The following is a 7,668-nucleotide window of genomic DNA, read 5'->3' as shown; positions in this document are numbered from 1 at the left end:
TTAACTGTTGATCTGAATTATAAAAAATATATATAATATATATTAATTAAAATTAACGGTTAAAATAATTGAAATACTGATATTTTTGATACACTTAAAATTTTTTCTAAATTATAATAATATATGAGATTTATTTCTTTTTTTAGAGAAAAATAAAAAGAATGCAATTTGGTTCACGTAGTATGCCAGTTTTGACAGATTTTATCTTCTTTGACCGGGTTAACTACCTTCTGAAGTTGTTTGAAATCCGACCAGGTCAACAGTCGAAATCGAAGTGGCTACTACATTAGTGGGTTTGATTTGTTGCTTTTTAAAAAAAAAAAATTAATAAAGATAAAAAAAGTAAAGGTGATAAAATTGGAAGGTGTGAAACTGTGAATGGATTTGGATGACACGTGTCGTTGAAGAGTAACAAAAATGTGATTGGTCAACGGTCAGGGATTGTAGTGGTTAAACAGATTGTTTATTCACTTAACATGAGTCCTTTCACTGACATAACTTAGTTTTGTACTTCGTAGGACAATCTATGACTCAATCTAAGTAAACTAACGCACTCATAATGTCAACCAATATCGTTTGCTTCTGGCCAATCATATACATATACAAATTATCGGTTTAATTTTGATATATTATTAGTATAAAATAAATTTTATGTAATATTATATTAATAAAAATAATTATTTTTTATATTAACGGTTTAAATAATTATTTAAAAAAACGAATGTAATTGTATGATAATATAAAACGCATCCAAATTAAACTCTTTATTACCATGCCTTTTTATGTTTCACTAATAAAATATTAAAATTAGATATTTGTTAACGATGTTTTATTATCATGCTTTTTATGTTTCATTAGTAAACATTAGATATTTGTTAAAAATTTTAAATTAATACATATTCAATTTTTATTGGTTGGGATATAATCATATAAATGAAAATATGATAGTGGAATATGTGTATCTCCTTTCATTATATTATTTTCTAGGTAACTCAATTAGATAATTTGTTAACGATGTGATTTCATGCAAAAAAACAGTAATCCAAGTGTTAGGAAAAAGATATTTAGTTTATTTTTGGTTTTGCAGCCTGTTATATCATGTTGTTGGATCTCATTATGTATAAGAATAAACCTCTATATTTAAATAAAATACTTAACTAAATTTAATTAAGTTGTTATAATATTTTTTTAAATTATGTGCTTCTTTTTTTTTGTCCTTTTTCCTTATTTTTTCCTCCTCCTCCTCTTCTTCTTTTTTTTTTTTCTCTAATGTTGCGTCTTTTTTTTCTTTTTCGTTATCATCATCATCAACAATACCAACATTTTACGAACATCTTTATTAGTTCTGATTTTCTCATCATTAAATAATTTCGGTTCATTTCTTAATTTATTTCGATTCATTTGTGTGTTAATTGAGGTTCACTTGATGCTGCTGATAAGTATTGACCAAATTTTTTATTCCTTAAGTAATTTTAGTTTATTTCTTAATTTAATTGAAATTCATTTGGATTCAAAAATAAATTCGATGTATTTTTATTAATGATTGAGTCTTTTTTTAGTAAAAAATAATGAAATTATTTATTATCACTTTATTGAATTGTATCGAATTTCATTCCATTCCATTCAATTTGTCTTGAAAGCCATTGGGACAAATTATTCATCGATAACACGCCTGAACTGCAAATAAACCGAAAATATTATTAAAGTGAAATCATTGTATAATACAAAATAAATCGAACAGATTTATGAATCTCACCCAACCATACTCTGGATTCCACAAATTTCAAGGAAAGCTTGAAATAAAAATTGAGAATGAATGTGTAGAAAACTGCTGACAAATTAAATGACCTGTCAATAATATTAGTTTCCTCACAACAAGTTATACACTAATAACAACTATAACTATAATTAATATCGGCAATTAAGATTTTGTCTCCCAACTACTTGTTTCTTATTCTTCAAGTCATGCATGGTTTTAATTGTAGTATAAAATGAGAGAATATGTAAATAATTTTACTCTACTGTCATCATAATATAAAACCAACTATTATTTTATAAACATTGTTTTTTTTCTTCATTTTTATTGGATACTTATGTTATTTCTTATATAAATTCGAATTCAGAAACACCTGCATCTAGAATGAACCGAAAATATTATCAAAGCGAAACCATTGTATAATATCAAATGAATCGAACATTTGTCCATTATATAAATTCAAATTCAGAAACACCTGCATCTAGAATGAACAAAAAATATTATCAAAGCGAAACTACTATATGATACTAAATGAACCGAACATTATTGTCCATTATATAAATTCAAATTCAATTCAAAATGTTGGTTTTTGTTAGCAAAATGTTAGTGTTGTTAGTGATTACGATAACGAAAGAGAAGAAAAAGAAGAACCTACATGCACAAATTTAAAAGGAGGAGTAGGAAAAAACGGAGAAATAAAAAGAGAAGACGAAGACAAAAAAGTTGCGTTATTGAAACGCACGTGTGATACACGCTGGTGTGATAAAAGTAGTTTTTATTGAATTTGGACCAATTTAATTAGACTTAAATACAAAAATGTTTAGATGTGTAATTGGACTACTATATATAAATATAAAGATAAAAATAAATTTTGTTGACAANATAAAAAATTCTGTCAAATAATAAATTTATTTTTAGATAAATTTATTATTCACATGGAATCAAATAATTATATCACTTATTTATTATCATAAATAATTATTCTCCACACACAAGTCATTTTTTGATACAAGTCTGATCTATATAAGTCATTTATATTTACGCGTACACATTCTTCTTTGTGCCGTAAATTTACGCGTCATTTTCTCTTTCGCTATCGTCATCACCAACACCACCTCTTTCTCCTCCTCCTCTTCCTCCTTCTTTTTTCATTGGAATTTCTTCTCCTCCTTCCTTTTCTTCCTTCTCCTCCATCATCAGTTATCTCGTTGTTGAAAATAATGAATAATTTAAGTTCAGATTGTCAATTGAACCAGAACAAAATTGATTATTATTTTGAATCCAATCAAGTGGTTGAGGTGTAGTTCGATTCTAGTTAATTTTTTGTTAGTAGTTTATAATTCTGTAGGTGAATAATGTTTCATCATTGATGGTTTGAATTGAATATAATATAAAAGTTCTGCATTAAAAAAATATTTTTTTGTATTTACAGCAAATTTGGGTGTAACACGAAGATATTTAGGTGCATTGTTTAAAAATTTTTGGTGTATGTGTGTTGATAAGTTCTGCATAATTCGAAACTCTTTTTCTCCCTCCTCCTCATCTTCTACTGCTTCTTCTTCTTCTTTTTCATCATCATCATCATCATTTTTTTTATTCATCTTTTTTTCTTGTTTTATCTTTTCAAATTTATTCTTGTTTTACTCTTTTAATAAGAATAAAAACAAAAAAATCAAACAAAGAAGAAGAAGAAACATATAATGCTGCAAAATTACTTGGAAGAGGATGAAAAAGAAAGAAACAAGGAAAAAAGAAGAAAAAAATGCAGCATTAGAGGAAATATTTTTCTGTATTTGGGTGTAACACGAAGATATTCGAATGTATTGTTTAAGGATTTTCGGTGTATGTGTGCTGATAAGTTTTGCATAATTCGAAACTCTTCCTCTTCCTCCTCCTCATCTTCTACTGCTTCTTCTTCGTCATCTTCTTATTTCATATTCTCATAATTCTTTTTGGGAGGAAAAAATCAAACAAAGAAGAAAAAATACATAATGTTGCAAAATCAATAGAAAGAGGAGGAGGGAAAAAATGCAGCAACAACAACCGTAATAAAAAACGACAATGAAAATGAAACACGCAAAGAAAAAAGAGGAGAAACGTAAAGAAGAAGGAAGATGAGGAGGAGAAAGAGGAACGCGGGATACAAAGAGGAACAACGTAATTTCACGCGCGCGTTATGTAAGTGACTTGTATGCCAAAAGGACTTGTATGTGTAACAGTACTCTATCACAAATACACATGTAATTTGGTTAAGTATAAAACTTCATTTAGGCCAATCCACTCGCATAAACTATGTACACAAATTCTTTTGCGGCTTACTAAATATTATCAATAAAATTCTGTCAAACAATAAGTCTATTTTTAGATCGACTCCTAATTTACATGAAAATTTAGAAATTATACATATTTTATTAATGCATTTATTTTTTATCAATTAATACCAACAATTTTTGGGCCAATTAGTGATTATATAATTAAATAGAATATAAGCATAATGTTCAATGTTTATTATTTGACTAAAGTAGTAAACAATAAACTTCCTTTAAAGTTATTATTGTTCACATAAATAATAAGCATTGATTTATTTTTAACTAGTTACCTAAACATATATTTACGGTTAATACGTATATATAATTTTGTCAAATATAAACCTTCTTTCGAGTAGATTAATACTTTTTTTTTGTTTTCCACAGTATTCCTTAATCTGGCAAGTCAAAAACTAATTCGTCGCGGTACTGAGCTTCATTTAAGGGTTTGTTGTTGGACAATAGATTATTGTTACATGCACAAGGTGGAATTCGAACCCTCGACACTTGTTTAAGCGAACTAGTTGATTAATATTCACATGAATTATATGTCACAATATTCATAAGTTCTAAAATAAATCAATTTTCACAAAAAATACTACTTTAATAACATAATATTCAACCTATTTATTATAAAATAAATAGGTATTATAATTCAAATTATTACTAATTTTTTTATATAACAAAATCAAATGTTTATTTAACACAAAAATAATAAACAAAATGAGATCGCTTTGGTACTTACATATTACACATGAAGAATTAACAATTTCATTATTATGTGATAAAATTGTATTTACAATAAACCATAACAGGAATCAAATTCCAAACAAAAAAAAATTATATAACACCAGCTAGCATTAACATATTGGATCCATAGTAAAATTTATTTATTTATTTTAATGCAGCAATAACTAAATACATATCCATATATAAAAGGAATATCAAATATCAATCATATAAATCGAAAAAATATGATTTAAATTCTTATATCATCTATAAAAAAATAAAATCCTTAAATTAATAACCAACAAAATTTGTAACTTTAAATCTTATGCCATTATTCATAATTTAAAAGGTATAAATTTGTGACATTCAACCAAATAAAAAATTCTTATAAAATTTATTTTTTTAATAAAATTACAGAGAGAGAATCGTACTAATTATAATATTATAATTGGAAAATAATGAGATGAATAGGAGAAGATAACAATTGAATCCAATGAATGAGCCCGAAAAGTTTGACTTATTTTGATGGCTATCACTTTCCTCTTATATTCCAGTCTCCATCCACTCCATTGCCAACCATGCTGATAGTAGACATCCAAAGAATCTTTCTTCAAACTCAATTCCCTTTCAGAAAAGGAAAACCCTAAATTCTGCTTTACATCTACCCTCCATTCCTCCCACGTTTTTTCAACTTGATTAATGCATGCCAATAACATCATTAATTATTTATTTTATTCATAATTTAATTTCACTTTTTTTTTTCTTTTTAATTGGTATATTATTGAACTAGGAAAATTCAACATCTACTTTATTAGCAAAGATAACGCAAGCTGAGAGCAATTTACATGTGAAAAAAATAAATAAATAAAAAATGGCAGCTACATGTGAACATAAGTGAAAACTCAAGTGTAGTTAACTTCACGTAAAGTTGCATTGATAATTAAGAATTGTTAAATAATTTGATTAATTTGATTAATTTTTTATCAAACGACTCTCAGTTATTAATTCCACGTGAAATTGACTGCACCTGAATTTTCATCGTGAATATATATATATAGATGAAAAATGATTACTATTTACTATTTAGTATGTTGAAATGCAATAATTGGGTTTGAAAAAGGTGACAAAATAGACTCAGGGATTATATTCTCCTTGGCAAAAAAACGAGTAAGACGACACTTTATTTTTTTATTTTTTTTAATAAAGAAAGGAATATAAAGTAACGGTTATCAAGTAGTTGAAAATAAAAAAAGTAATGTCTCATTCGCATTATGAAAGCAATAGTTTTCATCTTTTATTCCTATGGCATAATATAATTTCCAATATGAAAATATGGAACAGAATCAGTTTCTTATTATTATTGGTGTTGCCGGAGAGAATCTTTAGCACAGAATCAGTCTACGACTACCTTATTAAGAAAAAAATCTGAACCTCCGTTTCTATTTTGTTTCTTCCTTCTCCTGATAGGCACACACAACTAGTTATGAAAAGAATATATATACCAACTACTCATGATTAACATTCATATCATTGGATCCATAGTAAAATATATTTATTTATTTTAATGCAGCAATAACTAAATACATATCCATATATAAAAGGAATATCAACAAATTTTCATATAAATCGAAAAAATATGATTTAAATTCTTATATCATCTATAAAAAAATAAAATCCTTAAATTAATAACCAACAAAATTTGTAACTTTAAATCTTATGCCATTATTCATAATTTAAAAGGTATAAATTTGTGACATTCAACCAAATAAAAAATTCTTATAAAATTTATTTTTTTAATAAAATTACAGAGAGAGAATCGTACTAATTATAATATTATAATTGGAAAATAATGAGATGAATAGGAGAAGATAACAATTGAATCCAATGAATGAGCCCGAAAAGTTTGACTTATTTTGATGGCTATCACTTTCCTCTTATATTCCAGTCTCCATCCACTCCATTGCCAACCATGCTGATAGTAGACATCCAAAGAATCTTTCTTCAAACTCAATTCCCTTTCAGAAAAGGAAAACCCTAAATTCTGCTTTACATCTACCCTCCATTCCTCCCACGTTTTTTCAACTTGATTAATGCATGCCAATAACATCATTAATTATTTATTTTATTCATAATTTAATTTCACTTTTTTTTTTCTTTTTAATTGGTATATTATTGAACTAGGAAAATTCAACATCTACTTTATTAGCAAAGATAACGCAAGCTGAGAGCAATTTACATGTGAAAAAAATAAATAAATAAAAAATGGCAGCTACATGTGAACATAAGTGAAAACTCAAGTGTAGTTAACTTCACGTAAAGTTGCATTGATAATTAAGAATTGTTAAATAATTTGATTAATTTGATTAATTTTTTATCAAACGACTCTCAGTTATTAATTCCACGTGAAATTGACTGCACCTGAATTTTCATCGTGAATATATATATATAGATGAAAAATGATTACTATTTACTATTTAGTATGTTGAAATGCAATAATTGGGTTTGAAAAAGGTGACAAAATAGACTCAGGGATTATATTCTCCTTGGCAAAAAAACGAGTAAGACGACACTTTATTTTTTTATTTTTTTTAATAAAGAAAGGAATATAAAGTAACGGTTATCAAGTAGTTGAAAATAAAAAAAGTAATGTCTCATTCGCATTATGAAAGCAATAGTTTTCATCTTTTATTCCTATGGCATAATATAATTTCCAATATGAAAATATGGAACAGAATCAGTTTCTTATTATTATTGGTGTTGCCGGAGAGAATCTTTAGCACAGAATCAGTCTACGACTACCTTATTAAGAAAAAAATCTGAACCTCCGTTTCTATTTTGTTTCTTCCTTCTCCTGATAGGCACACACAACTAGTTATG

The sequence above is a fragment of the Arachis ipaensis genome, chromosome B08 (genome assembly GCF_000816755.2).
Source record: "Arachis ipaensis cultivar K30076 chromosome B08, Araip1.1, whole genome shotgun sequence".
Taxonomy (NCBI): domain Eukaryota; kingdom Viridiplantae; phylum Streptophyta; class Magnoliopsida; order Fabales; family Fabaceae; genus Arachis; species Arachis ipaensis.
Note: the sequence above shows the minus strand (reverse complement) of the source record.